This window comes from Nicotiana tabacum, chromosome 8 (genome assembly GCF_000715075.1).
Source record: "Nicotiana tabacum cultivar K326 chromosome 8, ASM71507v2, whole genome shotgun sequence".
Taxonomy (NCBI): Eukaryota; Viridiplantae; Streptophyta; class Magnoliopsida; order Solanales; family Solanaceae; genus Nicotiana; species Nicotiana tabacum.
Genome location: NC_134087.1, coordinates 133,574,798 through 133,597,895, shown reverse-complemented (window position 1 = coordinate 133,597,895; position 23,098 = coordinate 133,574,798).

Here is a 23,098-nt window from a genome sequence, read left to right as displayed (position 1 = left end):
ACCTCCACATTGACTGAATAATGGTCTGCCATGGATACGTAAATACTGAACTAACATGGAATATGAATATTGAACTGGCATGAATAATTAAGTATTGAACTCACATCAATATCTGAGTACTAAACTGGCATGAGTATCTGAGTACTGAACTGACAAGAGTAGCTGAGTACTGGAAACTTGAATATTATAACATGACATGTGAAATACTGGTTGTGCCACCACTAATTCTTGTGGCAACTACCACTCATAAACTAATTGATCGATCCTTCACAAGAATTTATATGGCCCAATATAGTAGGGACTATGCTTCCCCTTCTTCCAAAATCTCATAACACCTTGCATAGCGAAACTTTTAGAAACACCCAACCATCAACTTGAAACTCTAGGTCTCTATGTCGCACTCTCGAATAGAACTTTTGGCGGCTCTGAGTTTTCTTCAAATGCTCTTGAATCAACTTCACTTTCTCTATAGTCTGATAGACCAAATCGGGTCCTAACAACTCCACTTCACCAACTTTGAACCGACCAATTGGTGATCTACACCTTCGCCCATACAGAGTCTCGTGTGGTGCCATCTTGATACTATAATGGTAGGTGCTATTATTAGAAAACTCAATGAGAGGTATGTGATCATCCCAATTGCCTTAAAAATCACGGATATCCTCAACTGTTTGAATAATGCGCACTGCATGGCCATCTTTCCGAGGATGAAAACCTTGTGGCTAATCCTTTCTGAAAAGACTTCTAAAAGTTCATTTTAAACTGAGCACCACAGTCCCAAATGACGAACAACGTAGTCTCATGCAATCGGACGATTTTCTGAATGTACAACTTGGTATAATCTTCTACTGAATTTGTGGTCTTTACTGGCAAGAAGTGTGCTGACTTGGTAAGTCGATTTATGATCATTAAATCAAATTATGCTTTTAAAATGAGCAAGATAATCCCATTATAAATTTCATATTTACCATATCCACTCAAAATATATGTATTCTGTGATAAAACACTAGGCTTTCTGCTGCTCGACTTTCACTTGCTGACAATTCAGACAATTTGCCGCAAAGTTTGCAATGTTCTTTTTCATGTCGTTCAACCAATAAATCTCCTTGGTCATGATGCATATTTGGGGAACCTGGATGGAAAGAATACCAGAAATTATAGGCTTCTAACATGATCTTCCCTTTAAAGTCCATCTATGTCTAGAACACACAATCTATCTTGGTACCTCAAAGTACCATCATCTCCCCCTTATTCAAAAGCCATCATTTTATACTTGTGAATCTCCTCTTCAACTGCAACACGTTGGGATCATCAAATTGTTTCTCCTTCTCTTCAGCTACTAATGGGGAACACATCCCATTCTAGACAACAACTCTGTCATCTTCGGAGTCCGAAGTCGAACTCCTATCTTGGTTGGTGAACTTCTTTCACCAAAGTTCTCTTACCTACCTCAATCATGAGTTATACTTCTCACACTTTATCTTCTTAAGCACTTCCTAAAAACACTTATAGCATTATTGTGACCTAAGTCTTCGACATGTACTCTAAATTTTAGAGTCCTGTGTAATGGCACTACCCATATAACACATAAATAGGCATGATTTTACAGCTTTTTTGTGATCACTTTATCATCAATAACTAAGCTTGGTGATCATTCTAATCACTTTGTATTTCTTACACATGCTAGACATAATCCCTGTGGTAATTATACAATTTTCACTCAATACCGAACTGATTTTCTTTTTCATATTCCATGCTAACTATTCAAGTTTCATATCTCCATCTGGACTTACTGATGGTTTTCACATCACCCCTTAGATCAAAGGTCTTATACTTGGGGATTCTTTTTTTTTTTTGGGATCCAAATAACTTTCCTTATTTTTTGTAATTCTTTGTACTCTACGTCAATGATGACTCATCTTTCAACTTACTTCTAAGCTATAGGAAACAAAACTAAGTTATTCACATAATGGAAAGTTAATGTATTCACAACTATCATACACAATCTTAATAATTTAACTCTGCTCACACTATCAGTCTTGGAGAAACCACATTTTGATAATTCCTAAAGGCTATTCTTCTATAGCTTGCTCTCTTACTGCTAGCTGATTTTTTCCCACTGCCACTGTAATTCGGGTTTAACTTAAACTTTTCGAGTTCAGACATGCGTTCGGTGTTTCAAACTGTTACCCACTCACTATTATTAACTTTGCTAAGTAGATCAAATTGTACCTCTGCTAGCTCTACTGAAAGTGCTGATTCATTGTATCTACTCAAACATACTAACTATTCTTTTACTAACTACCTGATAGCGTCATGTGTTCATGTTCTGCTTTGAATAAATCTAAACAACTTAAAATCATTTCCTAAAATTCAATATTGGTTGTCCTTGGTTCTGATTTCATATATCATATCTTCTAGTCATTTGCATGAGTTGTACGAAATCACATCTTTGGTAATAACAAACGTCTCTGACTCCTAGGTATTTTACCCTTAGGCTCTTTTCTGTCCAAAACTATAGTGACCAATGTTAGGGTCTGACATCTGAATTATCATCATCCAACTTGTGGCTCCATTTTCAAGAATTAAATAAAGTTGTTCTAGGAGGTAAAACACATACAAATACACTACAATGCACAAAGTTGTCCTTCAAAGTATACCATCATCTGATAATTCACTTCATGTGCCATCCAGTGAGTCTTGGTCTTAATCCGGACCTAAAACATGCAAAGATTTAGCTATAACCATTGTTACTTACATTTTTCTTTGAGAACCCATATGCATCATTGTATACTCACAAGTCACCAGAAATTTTGATACACTGAAAATTGAATATTTGGTAACTGAATAACTAATAACTGGCATACTGGATAACCATAAACTTGCTAACTGAAAGATTGTATAACTGGTAACTGAGATAAACTGATAATCATAAAATATGGTAACTGATTTTGTACTTTTGATTAGGTTATGCTCTAATATGTATGACTATCCATTGCATCCTACTTTTAACATCCTCTCAAGTCTCATATTTACCAACTTGTACTCCATAATTATACCTCAATGGGCAATTATCCTATCTAGGAACTTAGGTTTCTCCTGGGGGTTGCTTAAGCATCTAATACGTTTGGAATTCTATAGGAAGAGAAGGTTAAATATTGCTCTAAGCTTCATGGCACGATCTAGAGTAAAAAGAACTAAGACAATCCTGGATGTCTTGGTAGTTAACCATTTATATGAGTGGCCGGTATACACATATAAAGGAAACTCCACTGGACACGGCTTCATAGACTCCCTAAGACTATTGAACCTAGTGCTCTGATACCAAGCTTTGTCACACCCCGAACTTGGGCCTAGACGTAACACGGCAATCAGTGTCTAACTACATGTGACCGAGCGAACCAATTGGTTGGCTGAATCAACATATGATATGATAACATACTAAATGCGAAAGATAAACTAACACATGCTGACATACTGAAAGTCTAGTTGCTATAAATCAAAGTGCAAAAATACTAAAACAAGTCTGAAACATATATGTAGCCAACATTGCTTAACATAAAGGCCTGAGACTCTATCTAACTATTACTCTAGTCTATGAAGCCTCTAATGAAGTACAAAAAACACTAATTATCTGAAAATACTGAAGAATGTATTTTAATGAGAATGCCCCAAAAGAACTGGGGATCACCAAATAGCTGGTACGAGAATCCTAGCGCTTTGAATCATCAACTTGTAAATCATTACCTGCATCGTGAGATGCAGGCCCCGGGCAAAAGGGACATTAGTACATTTGAATTACACTAGTATGTAAAGCAACTAAAAGAAAGAATTATAAATGCTGAAACTAAAACCAAGCTGATAATTGAGAATTTAAAATTGATAACTGAAATGGTAACTATTGAAACTGAAACTGAAATGATAACTAATAACTAAACTGATAACTGATAACTGAAATGACAATTGATAACTGAAATGATAGCTGATAACTGAACTGAACAAAGGAAGTAAGGATATGAATACTCCCTCTTCTGAATGATGAACAACCTGTTTATCTGAATAAATAAACTGCAGCCTCAGGCCCAATATATATATATATGCACAACTGCGGCCTTTTGCCCAAGTATACGTATACATAAGTGCTGCCTCAGACCCAAAGATGCGTAAAGTATAAATTGCGTCCTTAGGCCCAAAGATGCATAAAGTATAGACTGCGGCCTCAGGCCCAAATACAGGTGTTCAACATTCAGGGATTTAAAATTAGGGACTGAGAATCACACTACAATACATGATAGTGAAATACTAAATCACACCAAGTTACATGATACTGGAATACTGGATCACACTGAGTTACATAATACTGGAATACTGAACAGGACTAGACTGAGACATGTATTCTTGAACTGATTATAAATACTGAAACTTCAACCGTTTATGGCATACTGAGTAATCTATACTAAGACTCGGGGGCATCAAACCCAAGTCTATATTGAATACGCACTGAGCTCACAACGTTCAGAACGAAAGTCATGAATGAGTTATGAAGCTAAATAATAGAAGTTCTGCAACTATTCAAGGAACTAGGCTAAACTATATTTCTAAGGCAATTAGTAACGTCGTAAAAGAAACATATTTTAGGGAGAATCATTAACATTCCCAAACATAGAGAGTTAGCCTCACATACCTTAACTTCTTGCTCTTGAGCATAATATAACATTCGCCAACCCTTTCAACTTTAATCTATATCAATACAAGTCAAAGGGATTCCATATTAGCATAAATTCTCATGTTTTAGTCACTTAAACATTTTCTCAAACACTTGGTGACATAAAGCTTCATAGTCCTTATTAATGGTGTTTCTACACCTAACAAGCCATTCTCTTGATTCTAGATAAATTCTAAAGTCTCAAATTGTTATAATCAACATCATTCTTTATCACCCATAAGGTAAACAACATCCTTAACCAATAATCAACAATCAACAAGCCAAACCTATAATTGTTCATGCTTTTTTATCAAACCCATCAACTCATATCTCATGAAATTTTAGTGTACAATGATTAATCCAACGCTATAATCAATTAGAGGGTGAAGATATTACTTTCTTGACTTTCAATCTTCTTGAATTCGTGTTCTAGGGTTCCTTCTCTCAACAATGATGCCTCAATCAAATATCTAATGATTTGGAGGGTTTACCCATGTTAATAAGATGTTAGGAAATTAAAATTAACTTAGAATCACCATTAGAACTTACCTTGGGTGGTAGAGGGACCCTTAAAGAGTTAGGTTTTTGAGAGTTCCACTTTCTAGAACAAGTTTTTTATGTTTTGGAGCTGTGGGGGATGAAGTAGGGCTTTAAAATGACCCCCACGAGCGCGCCTGTGCACCTGTAGGTCTGACCGGGAAAAATGCCAGTAAAACTACCTCAAAAGAAGCACGGCTGCGCTCGGGGCGCGCTCAGAGCGCGTATATGGCATATTGTTCTGTAAAATGCGCATAACCTTTTTCATAGAGATCTGTTCGAGCTCCACAGTATATCATTAGAAAGCAATTTTAAAGGCCTATAACCTTCATGCTTTGGGTTTTCCCACATTCCTTACACAGTTTCACTAATCCTTACTAGAAGACTGACCTTATGCAAATTTAGTCGATTTTATCAAATCTTATGCACCTCACTTTCCATATTAATTTTGAAACAACTATTTTTACCCGTAATCATCCTGATAGGACTTCATATGCCCAAAATATAAACTTATTACTCTTTTAACTCATTCATACCTAATCCGAATATACAGGGTGTTACATGGGAAGACGGAATTTGGTCTCATTTTTCATATTTTGGAACCCTAGACTCCGTAGGAGATGATTTGGATAGGGGATTTTCACATACAATCATAGGGTAAGTGATTTTGATCAATTCTCAATTATATTACATGAATATATATGAGATTTAACATCAAATCATGAGAATCTATGAGGAATTTTGGGAAATTTTGTCTATATTTTAAAAAATAAAAACTTGGGATTTGAGAGTCGAATTGGACTCGGATTTGAAAACAAAATACATATATGGACTCGTGGGGTTATGGATAGTCGGGATCCACCCTTGGATGCAGGTTTTGATCGGCGAGCCCGGAGTTGACTTTTGGGGAATTGTGTAAAGATCATAGCTTTGTTAATCGTAATTGGTTTCTCTTGCATTGTTTGATAATATTAAGTCATTTTTTGTTAGATTTAAGCCGAGCGGGGGCAAATTTTAAGGGAAAAGCTATTTTTTGAGTGTTGATTTGGCCTAGTTGAAGTATGTATCTTGTCTAACTTTGTGGGGGGGGAACTACCTCTTAGGATTGGGTTTGATTGTACTATTTGGATTATGGGGAAGATGTGTACATGAGGTGATGAGTATGTACACGGGCTTATATATATAAATTTGACCGATAGAGACTTTTAGGTTACTTATAAGTTTTTAATTGAAGTTGTTATTAATTGTTCTATCTTTTGTTGTCATGTTTATTCATACATTCTCTAATTGAAGTTGTTATTACATGTTCTAATTTCCATTGTCGAGGCTTCCCTTATATGCATTTATTAGCATTTGTTGTTACATGCTACTCTTTTCATTGTTGAGTTATTCTCATGCATTTAGTCGTAGTTGTTATATCATTCTATCTCTTTTATTGTTAAACTTATGGTATGCATTACAATTTGAAGATTCCATTCATGGAAATACCTTCATTGTTGAGTTATTGAAGTTGTGGTTGTTGAAAGCTATTAATACGGTTGTGGTTGAAATTGTTGGTTATTCAAAATCATCTTTCCTTGTTGAGTTGTTTCCCATTTATTTTTGTTAGTATGAAGATCCTCGTGGACATTGTGGTTGAGCCATGATCTATGTGTTGTGATAACATTGGTTTTTTTTATTTCGGCAATATTTTGGCATATGGGTACATGTGGCACGAGTTGATTATTGTATTGTGATATTGATGTGCATGTGACGGTATAAGGCTAGGGGTTGAGATGCATGCGGCAAGATAAAGTGATATTTATAAGCATGTTTCTAGTAAGGGAATTACTAGAAGCCACGCGGTGAGATAAGGGGAAAATAAGTGTAGCTATTTTGGAAAAAAATATTTTTAAAATAAATGCAAGGCTCACGCGGCAAAGGAAGATTGTGATTATGACTTGTGAAATGTGAATATGAGATATGGTACATCGGATGTGATTCTTGTTGTACATTCTATGTTGAAAAGGCTTGTTGATTTGAATGGTTATTATCTTTTATTCATTCGTTTCACTTGTATTTTATGGTATTTGATCACTTGTTTTTCTTACCATATGCTCCCTCTTTGTTGTCCTTTATTGCCTTAATATCCATTGTTAGCCTTACTTCATTGTACTGTTTTGTTATCATTTATTTCTTTGCTTTCCATTATTAGATTATATTAATGTTGTGTTCAGGTTTCTATGTCTAATAGGTGTCATGACCTGGCCTCATCACTATTCTACTGAGGTTAGGATTGATACTTACTAGGTACCGTTGTGGTATACTCATGTTACGCTTATGCATATTTTTGTGCAGATCCATGTACTTCTGCTCGTGTTGGACGTTAGTGAGTTGACCTAGAGATTTTGGAGACTTCAAGGCATACCTGCTTGACGTTCGCAGGACTCGGAATCACCTTCTTCTATTGTCTTTTTAATTGTTTAATTTTATATCAAAATAGTATTGTATTAGAGATCCTTAGTATATATCTATAAAACTTATGACTCAGTTCCACCAGTTTTGGGGAAATTGTGACGATTGTATTGTTTTGGTTTCATTATGATAGTTATCAGTTTAATTTACCATCTTAGTTGTTAATTCTACAAAATTCTCAATGTATGTTAGGCTTACCTAGTCTTAGAGACTAGGTGTCATCATGACATCCTAAGGTGAGAATTTGGGGTCGTGACAGAACGCCTCAATAATATCTTATGGGATCTGGCAGTTCGCCTCGGATGTATTATGCAATACTCTTATGGGACCGTGTTGTTCGCCTCGGAAGTTTCATGTAATACTCTTATGGGATTGGGTCATTCGCCTCGACAGGATTATGTAACATACTCTTATGGGATTGGGTCGTTCGACTCGGCAGGATTATGTTACATACTCTTATGGGATCATGTTGTTCACCTCGGTAGGACTATGTAACACACTCTTATGGGATCACGTCGTTCACCTCGGCATTTCTATGAAACATTCTTATGGGATTAGGTCATTCGCCTCAGTAGAATTGTATGTGATATTTGATAAGGAGTCAATGTCCCTATGAGTTTTCCTGACTTGAGATGTGACATCTTTTCTGGTGTTGACCATTATGAATTCCATTCGAGGTAGTATCAAATTATTGAGGGCTTTGTATTTATTCTTCTATTGAGGATCGTATTATGTACATATATTTTCTCTCACTGTTTTACTTGCCATGATACGTATCCATCTACTTTAATTATACTTTATTTATTGGACCACTAGTAAGTGTCGATATCGACCCTTCGTCACTACTTCTTCACGGTTAGGCTAGATACTTAGTGGGTATGTGGTGATTTATGTACTCATACTACACTTCTACATTGATTATGCAGGTACTGAGACAGGTACATTTGGTGGTCATCTTGGCATAGAGGCGTAGCTGCTGAGAAGACTTTATGGTGAGCAGCATTTCATGTTATGATCCGCAGCACATGGAGTCCCCATCTTATTATACCTTGTCTATTTTATATTCGAGAGAGATATTGTATTTGTACTATACTTCCTAATAGATTATCATGCAATTGTGGCACTAGATTTTGGGGATTTAGACCTAGCTCTTGGTTGTATGCCATTATGATTTTCCTGGTTTATGTTTTTGCCTCATTCGAACATTTAAAATAATAACATCTACCTCTTCTATAAAAATGAATAATTTTCACTCTTTATTTCTTTGACTTTGAAATGCATTTTGGGTTAAATATTGATGTGTTGATTAAATTGTTGTCTTGCCTAACGGTAGCATTGGGCGCCATCACAGCCTACGATGGGTTTTGGGTCGTAACAGCTTGGTATCATAGCACTAGGTTTTAGTTAGGTCTCACGAGTCGTGAACAAATCTAGTATAGTCTTGCGGATCGGTACGAGACGTATGTACTTATCTTCGGGAGGCTACCAGGCTATTAGGAGAGCTTTCCTTTCTTGATTACTTGTTGTGCGAAGTGATTTTGGTAGAAGCCTATGTCTTCATTTCCTTCCTACTTATTCATACGCGATGTCGAGAATTTGATATCAGTTGGGCACAGACGAGTTGTGGAGATGCTAAAGATGTGGCGTAGGATATTTTCCCTGTGTTATTAGGGTGGATTACTATCATCGTCATACGGAGGGATGTTCGGTCGTTTCAGTCCATGGTGTTGCCCACGGGTTCACGACTATACGCGGTGTATTGTGATATTCCCTGCATTGTTAATGCACAGTGTTGGCGTGGACGGCGGGATGTTCACTTATGTGTTGGGACAGTAAATGATTTGAGAAGAGGATTATTCAGTTCATGATTGAGAGATCCGGTATTGATTTCCAGTAGATGGGGAGCTATTGGACTATGGATTTTCAGGCGCTAGTTGACGGATTCATGAGATTAGATGTTCCCGAACTTGGTGTAATTCTTGCTTGTGTTGTGGTGTCATCGTCCTTGTTTGAACATATTAAGGTTTGTCGGTATGATGGTCTTCAATTGTTTCCTTTGGCGCATGGTGTTGTGAAATGGTACCTAAGGAGCGTCTATCAGTGATGGTGGTGTATTGTGGCTTCAAGGGCAGCTTTAGGGTCGGATCAGTGTTTCAGCATTGGTGGTTCGAGAGAGAGATGATCCTTGAGGAGGCTTAGAGTTGATGGAATTCTATTTTTTCGGGAGCAACGAAAGTGGATTGTGATTCTGGGTGCATTATTGGTGGATAAAAGACTAAGTCTGTGTATTTCTTTTAGGTTGGTAACTTCTACACTCAGGAGGATTAAATAATATTGTAGTGGTTATAACCAGGCCAATGTCGTTGGAAGATTTCGATATAAGGTTACACATGTAGGCTATCTCCTATGAGCAGATTAGGGATTGCATGATTTCTGATAAAGTTCCTATAAAGAGTTCTACTTTCTATCCAACATGAGGCATGTGTTGCAATGTAGGTCTGGATCACCTAAGGAAGATGGAGCGACTGTCATGAACTTGAGTTTGCATTTAGGAATGATAATTCGGGATATGTTTATTAGTGCAAAAAGTGTTTCTGAGAAACTTGACTGAGTAATGGAGTAAAATCATGGCAGCTAGCCGGGGATGAAATCATGGCAACTAGGAGGGAATGTCATTGTGGGTTCATAGATTTTGCGATTGGGTCTTAAAGCCAAGTGGGGGATGTGGGTCCATAGATTTTGCGATTGGGTCTTAAAGCCAAGTGGGGGAGCCTATTGTTGATGATTGGGTCGCATGGTTATGTGTCTTTGCAGTGTCTGGTTATTGGTGCATTGGTGGATTAGTTATGACTAAGGGACGAGAACATCTAGGGTAATTCGAGCGAGGAATTTGATGGATGTGTTCTATATTTCACCTTACTAATGTGCAAAGGTTGTGGAATAACTTAGATTGGGTATTTCTTTGTGGATATGATGTGCAAGGAAAAGGATTAATTCATTGCTTCTTTGGAGTATTCGAGTGCTAAAGGAGCACTAGTTGTTTGGTTATATATTCAGGACTGGTTAGAGTGGGCGAATTTCAACAATGGTTCTAGTGGGTTAAAGAATTAAAGTGTGGTACCTAAGGATTTTTGAATTTGCCGTGAAAGGATTTAGTTTTGTAGCAAAGTGTGAATGAAACTTGGAGTATTTCTACGAATATCACCGAGTCTACGGAGCGGTGTTAGAAAGATGGAGGAAACAACTTTGGATTCGCAGAAGATCTTTTCAGAATAGGTGTATCCGTGGGAGATACCATGGAGTGCATGAGGAGAGTATAAAATGGCTTATGGGTATTCAATTGATGTGGTCTTGTAGTTTGGGATCACTCGGGATGAATGTTAATTGGGATTCATCGTGTACTGGTAAAAGAAGTGTTACTTTGAAGGCAATTCAAAGAATAAATCAAAAGAAGCTGAGTCAGCCTAGTAGTGGTTTAGATTGGCATGGTTAAGGAAATGATCGGTTCCTTCGGTATGGTAAGGCAATACATGGGTTTCGTGGATGTACGTGCGGGCTTGACGACCTCTATAATTTGATTGATTTGGAGGTATTTGATTTTGATGGTTTTGATTATGTGTGAATGGGTCCTAAAAGAGTTATGGCGATTTAGACCACGACTTGAGGTTTGCATTTTCTATAGTTATAGGAAGTTGGTAGCGTGTTGCGATTTTCCTCCTGAAAAGAGTTAAGTGAAAGGTTTCTAGCCTATGAAGTTTTTATTCTACTGGTGGTTCAGGAATTATGATGAGATTATTTTACTCTCGCGTAATAGCATGATAGGTGCAGCGAGCGGTATGGAATTGGAATTGAAGGATCAAGGTTGCGGTCCAATTTTGACAGGAATGTCACAAGCTCGGAGGAGCGGGGGAAAATTTTAGATGTTCAGAGTATGCTGATACTATTTTTGGATAGCCTGAGACTGGTCTGTTTTGTGGATGAAGTATTGTGTATTGATTTATGAATGCTTGACTAGCACTACAAAAATAGCATGGTCAGTGGCCATTGATGTTCAAATTTTGTTATTTGGTGCGAGAAGTTGTGGGAGTACCTCCTATGGGATGATTATGTTGGTGAGATGCATCAGTCATTTAAGTAGTAGATATTGAGGTCGGGTATAGAGATTCTTGTACTATCGCAGATTAGAGAGTTTATGTATGAGAAACGCATTATTCTGGTGGTTGCAAACTGTGGAAGTTTGTTCAGGATTTGACGGTTATTTGTATGTGTCAGGAATAGGGTCATTAAGGATCTTGAAATGATGCTTACTTATTTTGAGATGTTCGAAATCGCTTTAGATGACCATTTGGAGGTCTAATATGAATGTATATTCTATACCAGATCGGATATGTTTATTCACCACAGCATTATCTATGGATAGGTCTTCGAGCATGGTTATGTGAGCGAGATAGCTCTCGAGAAGCTGATTTGTTTATTGCACCTTACTCGTGCTTAGGCCTTTGTGGCACATGATGTTATCCGTCTCCCCAAGGTTATGTCTTGGTGTGTTGGTGGTTGATATATATGTGTTTTATGAGTATGAGCATGTTGGCTCGATAGGTGTTCCCATACTTATTGTTATATGTGGATAGGATTGCACACCTCCATGGGTATGATGTTCGGATCGAGTTGCACGCCTTAACAGTGAGATATTGGGTAGGTTCCTTATACTCATTGTCACGACCCAAACCGCAGGACCGCGACGGGCACCTAGGTAAAACATAAGGGAATACTCAACATAGGATGACCCAACATGATATATAATCTTATACATGTGACATACGGGCCTATAAGGACGACATGATCATTTGTATACTGAAAACATATGACGACAAGGTCATACAAGTATACATATATGATAACTGCGATTTCTGCATGTTTTTTATACCCATTCTTACCTGAGCTTTGTGCATTTATTGCCATATAATAGTCCCAAAATGCTTACAAATGACACTTGATTGCAGGTTTGAGCGACAAGATGACAAGTACTAAAGATCGGCTCAAAAAAGGAGTGAAATCTGCCGAGTGTCAAGAGACAACTGAAAGGGGGGATCAAAAGGCCCTGCGCGGTCCGCACTGTTTTGTCACGCGGCCGCGCAGGAGAGTTCAGAAGCTGGGCATATCCAAGTTCAACCTGCGCGGACCGCACTGTTTTGCCACGCAGCCGCGCAGGAAAGTTCAGAGGCCATGATATTTTTAAGATAAGCTGCACGGTCCGCGCCTCTTCTCGCGCGGTCCACACCCAGTTCCAACGTGGTCCGCGTCCCTTTTTGTGCGGTCCGCACCTAAGAGAATCAGAGAAGCAATCACTCGAGACAAAAGCCCATGGGACCGCGCACCTAATCAGTGCGGTCCGCGTGGATGAAGTTCATGCGGCCGCACGTCACTTTTGTGCGGTCCGCGCCCCCAGTACCAGATGCAAGTAATGAAGACCCAGAGCCCTAAGCGGCCGTGCGTCATTTGTGCGCGGTCCGCGCCAGACCCTCAGGGGTATTTTTGTCCGATTTTTCCTGTGAAGTATAAATAGAACATTTTACTTTTTAGCACGGAGTTTTTGAGGAAGGCGGTTCGAGAGTAGAGAGCAGTTGAACTCGTGTTACCCGATTATCAGCCTATTTTGGGCCATTTCTTCTAGTTTTAAAGGGGAATCAAATAGATTAACATTGTAGTTAACTATTATGTCAATTTCATCTATTATTTCTTTGATTTTTGTTACTACTATGTCTAGCTAAACCCATTAGCTAGGGTTGTGGCTCAACCCTAGTGTGGGAAATTGATGGGTGTGATTGTTTAGTGCATGAATGATGTGGGTGTTTGCTATTTGGATTAATCTTAAGTTTTCACTAAGATTTGGTGGTTGCAAACACTAAGTCTAGCTTAGTGGGTCTTGACTCTCCTTGAGAAAGAGAGTCTATGACCTCAAGATTAACTCCAACAAGGAATCGGGATGGACCCATGAGAATGGTAGTCCCAATTAACGGGTTAGACCTCGAGAGAGTAATTACCCAACTTGAACCATAAGTTGCTTGGGCAAATTAGCCTACCCGATTGGTCTCAAGAGAGTCAATTGGGCAAAATCACTCTCTCTATCGAGAGGTGTGAGAGTGGGTGTAAAAGGTGCAACGGTTATAGCATAAGCCCCATATGTGTCATTCTGGCATTAGGAATTTCTACCCGTTAGTGGACCACCTAGGTAAATGCTACATCCCTAGTGCTTTTATCTATCTTGCATACAATTTAGAATCGTAATTTTAGCATAATCTAGTTTTACAACTGTAGTTGATAAATTGTAGCTCTTAAACAAAAGAAAACCAAAAATGTTAGAAGATCAATTATGAGCTAAAACACTATCCTAGACCATACAAATACTCGACTCCAATTTGAAGTTCCCAGTGGAAAATCGACCCCCATATCGCTATTGGGTAAAGGTATTAGCGCCCACTCATCCTTAGGTTGAGTCTGCTGTGATTACTTTTTGGTGCCATTGCCGAGGAACTTTACGGTGTTGACTATCTGTGTAGCTCGTATTGTGTTTTGCTTCTCTTTCCTTCTTATTCACTAATTTTGTGTGTTGATCAATCAGGTACCATGGCTCTTAATGCAAATGACCCTCTCGGCAATGTGATAGCGGGGGAGGAGGTAGAAGATCTAGAACAAGATGAGGTCTTACCTCAACTTCCACGGAGAGGCCGGAATGTCAATATAAATGCAAATGAGAACAATAACATTCCAGACCCTCCTCCGCAACCGCCGAGAGTGGCTCCCAGAGTTCTACCAAATCAAGGATACGACAGCGCTATTGTTCCTCCCCGAATCCGGGCGGGGAACTTTCAAATCACAAATGTTATGCTGACCTTGCTCGAGCAACGAGGTTATTTCACGGGTGCCTCCGATCAAAATGCCTACAAGCACTTGAAGGGGTTCGTGGATACTTGTTGGGGTAGCAAGCATACAAACATGTCCGAGGACGCGTTGAGATTGAGGCTTTTCCCGTTATCTCTTTGGGGTAAAGCATTGGATTGGTTAGAAAGGCTCCCTAATCATTCTATCACAACATGGGATGAATTGGCGGACAAATTTATTGCCAAGTTATTCTCTCCAAGTCATATGGCGGCTCTTCGGGATGAAATTCTAGCTTTCAAGCAGGAGCCAACAGAACCTTTGCATGAAATATGGGAAAGATATAGAACAATGGTGAAGGAGTGCCCTAATAATGACATGACCGAGGCTATGATTGAACAAACTTTTTATCGGGGCATCAACACCACAAATCAATGCATTGTGAACCAATTGGCCGGAGGGAATTTTATGAAACTTTCTTACCAAGAGGCATGTGATGTACTTGATGAAATGGCCGACACCTCTTCGGCATGGCAAAGCCGAGCAAACGTGCCACAAGGTGACCCCACGGTCATCTATTTGCACAAGGAATTGCATGATCATGGCCAAGCGATAGCCGAACTTACAACAACTATGAATCAATTAGCAAAGGTGCAATTGCAACAAGTCCAAAACCCGCGCCAAGTCAATGCAATGGAAGGTGTTTCTATGTTGAAAAGGAGGCAAAGAGGACAACAACCTCAAGGTAATTGTGAACAATATGACAACAACAATGATGGTGGTGGGTATTCGAATGAAGGTTTTGATGACCAAAGTGAGGAAGTCCAATATGTCAACAACTACCAAGGGAATAGAGGCAACCAAGGGAATCAGCAATGGAGACCCCAAGGTAATTGGGGCAATCAACAAGGCGGCAATTGGAATTACAACAACAATCAAGGAGGCAATTGAGGGAACAATAATTCTGGGAATCAAGGAAATTGGAGCGGGAACAACAATTGGAACAACAACAATGGTGGTCAAGGTAATAGGGGGCAAGGCTATCAAAGGTCCCCAATGTATCAACAGCCCAATAACCCGCCTCCGTTCCAATCTCAAGGGTCGAGTTCGTCGGGCAATGACATGAGTCGAATAGAGAGCATGTTTGAACAAATGATGAAAAAAAGTCAAGATTCCGAGGCCCAATTAGCTTCGCATAACACATCTATCAGGAACTTGGAAGTGCAATTAGGCCAAATCTCTCAATCTTTAAATACTCGCCCAAAGGGTGCTTTACCAAGTGACACGGTAGTAAACCCCAAGGGAGGGCACAACAATCATGTGATGGCAGTGACAATACGAAGTGGAAGAGGCGGTGATGTGCATGCCTCAAGAGATAATCGAGTTTCGGTAGATGAAGATGAGTTTCAAAATGATGAGATTACGTTGGTAGTTGAGGATGTTGTCGAACCAAGTGCAAATGATGATGGGAGAATTGCAATTTATGAGAGTGAGGAGGAGACTCAAGACGCCGTGAACCCGTCTAGGGAACACATCATTGATATGCCCGAACCGGTGGTGCCAAAAGCCAAGGCACCCTTGCCTAGACCTCCTCCGCCCTACCCTCAACGGTTGGCCAAGCAAAAGGGTGACAACCAATTTAAGAAATTTATTGAAATGATAAAGAGTTTGACTATCAATGTGCCGTTGGTGGAGGCACTCGAGCAAATGCCGGGATACGCAAAGTTCATGAAAGATTTGGTTACAAAAAAGAGATCAATGGAGTGTGATACAATCAAGATGACCCATCAAGTGAGCGCAATTGTGCATTCTGTGGCTTCAAAACTTGAGGATCCCGGCGCATTCACTATCCCATATACCATTGGAAGTGCCAACTTTGCAAAAGCCCTTTGCGACTTGGGGGCAAGTATCAATTTAATGCCATATTCGGTCTTCAAGACCTTAGGAATCGGACAACCTCGTCCAACTTCTATGAGGCTTCAAATGGCAGACCGGCCTTTGGGAATTATTGATGATGTCCTTGTTTGTGTTGATAAGTTCATATTGCCAGCTGATTTCGTGATCTTGGATTGTGAAGTGGATTTTGAGGTGCCTATCATTCTTGGGAGGCCCTTCCTAGCTACGGGAAAGGCCTTGGTTGATGTGGAAGCGGGAGAATTGACCTTCCATATTGGTGATGAAAAGGTGGTGTTTAACGTATGCAAATCAATGAGGCAACCAAATAGCAACGAGGTGTGCTCGTTTGTTGACATTGTCACGGCAGTGATAGTGGATGACACAAGCGCTATGGCTAATGTTGAGGACCCACTTGAGGCCGTGCTATTGAACATGGATGTTGATGATGATGCTAGATGGGTGGAGTGTGTGAATGCATTACATGGCATGGGCTCATATTCTTATGAACCGAGGAAGTTATCTCTTGATCTTGAAAATCGCAAAACTCCTCCCACCAAGCCATCTATTGAGGAGCCACCGGTGTTGGAGTTGAAACCACTTCCTCCTCACCTCAGGTATGAATTTCTTGGTCCTAATTTTACTTTGCTGGTTATAATTTCTTCTTGCTTGACTAACGTGTAGGTTGAAGCCACTTTGGCGGTTCTTCAAAAGCGCAAACGGGCAATTGGATGGACCTTGGCGGATATTCGGGGTATTAGCCCCGCATTTTGCATGCACAAGATAATATTGGAGGATGATGCTAGGACGTCTCTTGAACATCAAAGGAGACTCAATGAAGCCATGCAAGAGGTGGTTAAAAAGGAAGTCATCAAGTGGCTTGACGCCGGTGTGGTGTACCCAATTTCTGATAGTTCGTGGACTTCTCCAGTGCAATGTGTGCCAAAGAAGGGAGGAATGACTGTGGTGACTAATGACAATAATGAACTTATTCCGACTCACACTGTGACGGGTTGGAAGGTATGCATGGACTACCGGAAGTTGAACAAGGTGACTAGAAAGGATCATTTCCCACTGCCGTTCTTGGACCAAATGCTTGATCGTCTTGCAGGCCGGGCTTTCTATTGTTTTCTGGATGGGTATTCAGGCTATAACCAAATTCTCATTGCCCCGGAAGACCAAGAAAAGACAACTTTCACATGTCCTTATGGCACATTTGCCTTCTCTCGAATGTCATTTGGGTTATGTAATGCACCGGCGACTTTCCAACGATGTATGATGGCAATCTTCACCGATATGGTGGAAGACATTTTGGAGGTCTTCATGGATGATTTTAGTGTGGTCGGGGACTCTTTTGGTGATTGCTTGCAAAACTTGGATCGTGTATTGGTCCGATGCGAAGATACAAACTTGGTTCTCAATTGGGAGAAATGCCATTTTATGGTAGAAGAAGGCATTGTGTTGGGTTACAAAATTTCAAAAAGAGGGATTGAGGTTGATAAAGCGAAAATTGAGGTTATCTCGAAGCTCCCTCCCCCTACTTCTGTCAAAGGGGTGAGGAGTTTTCTTGGACACGCGGGTTTCTACCGAAGATTCATCAAAGACTTCTCTAAGGTAGTTAACCCGTTGTGTAAATTGCTTGAGAAAGATGCCAAATATGTGTTTGATGAGAAATGTATGGAGGCTTTCGAGCTTCTAAAGCAAAAGTTGACGACTACCCCCATTATTACCGCACCAAATTGGAGCTTGCCCTTTGAGCTCATGTGCGACGCTAGTGATGTTGCGGTGGGGGCGGTTTTGGGCCAAAGAATCAACAAGATGTTCCATCCGGTGTACTACGCAAGTAAGACAATGAATGAAGCTCAAAGGAACTATACGGTCATCGAAAAGGAATTGCTTGCCATTGTTTTTGCCATGGAGAAGTTTCGCCCATACCTTATGGGGGCCAAAGTGATTATTCATACCGATCACGCTGCTCTTAGGTATTTGATGACGAAGAAAGATTCTAAATCGAGGTTAATGAGATGGGTGCTTCTTCTTCAAGAATTTGATTTGGAGATCATTGATAGAAAAGGTAGTGAAAACCAAGTGGCGGACCACTTGTCTCGATTGGAGGAGGAAGGGAGGCCTTTGGACGGCCTTGAGATAAATGATGCTTTTCCGGATGAACAACTCCTCTCGGTCTCAATGCTAGACATGCCATGGTTTGCCGACATTGCCAATTACCTTGTTACCGGTGTGGTTCCGTATGAGATCTCTTCTAACCAAAGGAAGAAGCTCAAGCGGGATTGCTTGGATTACTATTGGGATGAGCCGTATCTTTTTAAAATCTGCACCGATGGTATAATTCGCCGGTGTGTTCCTGAAGATGAGCAACTGAGTATTGTGGAAGCTTGTCACTCTTCGCCCTATGGTGGCCATCATGGCGGGGCAAGGACGGCGTCTAAAGTTTTGAGCTGTGGTTTCTATTGGCCTTCGCTGTTCAAGGATGCCGGTGACTTTGTGAAAAGATGTGATGAATGCCAATGTGCCGGAGGGATTTCGAAAAAAGATGAGATGCCCCTTAACACAATTCTAGAGGTTGACATCTTTGATGTTTGGGGGATAGACTTTATGGGACCATTTGTAAGTTCATGTGGCAACACTTACATCTTGGTAGCGGTTGACTATGTGTCAAAATAGGTTGAGGCCATAGCTTTGCCAAATAATGAAGCTCGAAGTGTGGTGGCATTTTTGAAAAAGAGTATCTTCACGAGGTTTGGCACTCCACGTGCCATAATTAGTGACGGGGGTTCTCATTTTTGCAACCGGGATTTTGACTCTCTGCTAGCCAAGTATGGGGTAAATCACAAGGTAACCACTCCTTATCATCCTCAAGCGAGTGGCCAAGTTGAGGTGTCCAACCGTGAGATTAAGAGTATTTTATCCAAAACTGTCAATGCAAATAGGACTGACTGGTCGAAGAAGTTGGATGATGCTCTTTGGGCTTATCGTACAGCTTTCAAGATGCCGATTGGTATGTCACCGTATCGGTTGGTGTTTAGGAAGGCTTGTCATCTTCCGGTAGAATTGGAACATAAAGTTATGTGGGCGCTGAAAAAATTGAACTTAGAATGGGATGTAGCTGCAAATCTTCGGGTGGAGAAATTGAATGAACTTGATGAGTTTAGGTTTCATGCTTACTCCAGCTCGTCCTTGTATAAGGACAAGATGAAGTACCTTCATGACAAGTATTCCAGAGGGAAGGAATTCAAAATGGGTGATATGGTTCTTCGTTTCAATTCCTGGTTGAGGTTATTTCCGGGCAAGTTGAAGTCCAAGTGGAGCGGCCCTTTTGAAGTGGTTGGGATAACTCCCTTTGGTGCCATTGATCTCAAAAATAAAAATGGTGAAGTCTTCCGAGTCAATGGGCATCGCGTCAAGCATTATTTGGGAAAGATTGATGACATCCACGTGGTGGCGCGCATTCATTTGAAATGACTGTGATGGTAACATACGTCGTGTCGCGACGTTAAATCAGGCGCTTCGTGGGAGGCAACCCATGTCTTTTTCCTTTTCTTTGTTTTTATGTTGTAGAGTAGGATTTTTGAGCTGATAATTTGTGAAGTGTTGCAGGGATTTTGTTGAACCAGTGCAGGGAAGAAGTACAAAAAAAATGATGATCAATCCATAGAAATTGCCCCACGCGGCCGCGCATCAAAGCAGTGCGGTCCGCGTGGGCTTGAGCAGCAGTGAGTTCATCCTCAGAAAAAAATTCAACGCAGTCTGCGTCCCTTTCTGTGCGGTCCGCATGTGAGAAGCTGGAATTACCAAGTCTCTGATAAACTCCCACGCGGCCGCGCATTAAAGCAGTGCGGTCCTCGTGGGCTGAGTAGTCAAAATGTGACTAAAAGAAACTAGCGCGGACCGCGGCCATTTTTGTGCGGCCGCGCTGGTAGGTAAGCTGAAAGCCCCAAGGTTTTTCTATAAATAGAAGCCTTGGGCCTCATTTGAACCTTTTCGCAAATTTTCATCTGGAGCTCTAAATTTTCACTGTTCATCCGCACTCCCTGCTCATTTAGTCGATTTTTCACTAATCCCTGGTAACAAATCTTGTTCATTTCATGCATAGCCTAATTTTTTGTTTCTTCTCATTACTCTCTACTAGTATAACTTCTTATTTTCATTTTTTCTTCTTAATGACTTTTAGTTTGGATTTCTATTGTTTAGTGAGACTTAGGGGCATAAATCCATGTAATTAATTGAGTAGGGACACTGAGGGGTCAAATTCCGATCAAATTGGGACTTAAAGAGAAAAATTTTCCGCCTCAGTTAAATCTGCCCTATGCGGCCGCACAACATTTTTGCGCGGTCCGCGTGATTTTTTTTTTTGTGCTATGATGAATCACCTACATGCGGTCCGCATTACATTTCTACAAGGTCCGCGTGAGTCCAGCGCGGCCACGCATCAAAATAGTGCGAACCGCGTGTGAAAAGTTCAGAGAAGTCACCATTTTGGCAGTTCACCTGTGCGGTCCGCGTTGAAGTTACGCGGCCGCAACGCAAAACAGTGCGGACCGCGTCGGTTCATTCAGAGAAACCATTGTGTGAATCAGTAAACTGCGCAGACCGCATGCCTTTTCGTGCAGTCTGCGTTCCTCTGTCTGTGAAACTGTGCCTGCAATTCTTTCATTCAATTGAACTGTCCATTTCATATCATGTGCTTTTACTAACAATGCTAGACATGTCCTCCTTGCAGACAATGGTTCAAAAACATGTGGCTAAGAAGCGAACGGGGAAACAAATACAATCCGGGAGAGGTGGTTCCTCCCATGGGGGAAGGGGAAAAGGAATTGGAAAGCTAAATCCTAAGACCAGGGAATCAGATAAAGCTGTATCTCACTCCACGGGGAGTGAGTATGCTCCGTCACGGAGCATTACCTCGGAGTCTTCTCCAACACATAGGGCCACTTCATTCCAACTCCGTGACCCTCCTTCCCTGAATCATGTTGATATAGCCTCTTCCAAGGAGCCGGTCGATGTTATCTCAGACTCGTGTGATGAGTCCGGAGCAGAAAAAGACAAGGGGAGCACTTACTCCACGTCTCCCACAGCTTCAATATCAGGGGATAGTGGAGGATATGCCGAAGGGGGTGAACCACAGGTTGGAGGTATAGAGAGAACCAGGAAACCAGAAGCATGGGAGGATAGGTTTGTCAGCGAGGTCGCTTTCCACAAATTCAGGGAATGGTGGCCGAAGAGAAAGTTGATTCCGGAAAGGCGGTTCATAGACGCCGATCTTGTCCCACTCAACCCTCACGTGCAAGCACAATTCCGCACTAGAGAGGGTTGGGGATTCTTCAAAGAGAGAGTTGAATTTGCAAACGAGCATATGGTGAAAGAGTTTTATTGCAATGTTCACCACACAGTTCGGAACTCCAAAGCAACAAAAGTGAGGGACAAGATAGTAGTCTTTGATGGGATGTCGCTGAATGACTTTTTGGGTTTTGCAGATGAGGACGAGTCTCAATATCTTGAGAAGCTGGCATTGAAAGAGGAGGTTCATCCATGGTTGGCCGAGCATTTAGCAACTCCAGGTACAGTCCTTGTGTGGTTGAAGGCACAGGAAAAGATTTTGCGGAACACCCTCAACTTTGAAGCAAAAGGGTGGTTAACCTTCGTGTGTAGTCGACTTAACCCGTCTACACACGATCACTCTGTCCCCCTTCCTCGGGCTGTCTTGGTGGCAACTATCATGGAGGGATTCCCTCTGAATGTGGGAAACATAATGTCGAGGGTGATTTATCAAGTCGGGAACGAAACAAAAACAAACTTCCCCTTTCCGAACACACTCTCCCTTTACTTCAGAGAGTTGAAAGTGAAGAAGAAAAGATATGATGTTACGGTACCTCCAGTGGCCCCCTACTCATGGTATGATCAGTTGGGTACGGACAACCCAAAGAGAGGATAGAAAACTCCAGCTTCTACCTCCTCCGCACCTGGACAGTCTGAAGAGCCAGTTGCGACAGAGCAGCCCTCTGACCCTACTCCTGATGAGACACTTCCCCCAGGTCCTTCCTCCATAGCTGGTCCATCAGTTGCATCTGATCCGGTGATTCCTTCATCAAAGACTCACCGGTTCACTGCCAACCAGCTAGCACACTCTCTTGCCAGTTTAAACAACTGGATGTCAGTTGCGACATCCAAGTTATCTTCTTTGACTATTGTTGTGCAGGCACAGGGAGCACCAGCTACTGTAGAGATTCCCTCCGCCATTGAGGATGTTTTGAAAAAGATCCTGGCCAACCAAAGAAAAGATGATGGCAACATAGGATACCTTGACTAAGGCGGTTGGGGAACATGGAAAAGCTTTGGAAAAATTGGCTCAGGAGCACAAAAAGCTAAGGAAACAGAAAGCTTCCAAGGAGTCAGTTGCACAGTTGAAAGGGGATGTGGACAAGCTGCTAGCGGATCAGATTCCATTCAACTTATTATTTGGAGATCCAGCTAGAGAGCCAGCAACAGAGCAGCCACAAGCAGAGGAGGATAGGCCAAGAAAGAAGAGGAAGCTCCCGAATACAGAGGGAACAGTGATCGAGGTGGCTCCCCCGTCTAGTACAGCAGATGTTGAGCCCTTTTCAGTTCCACCAG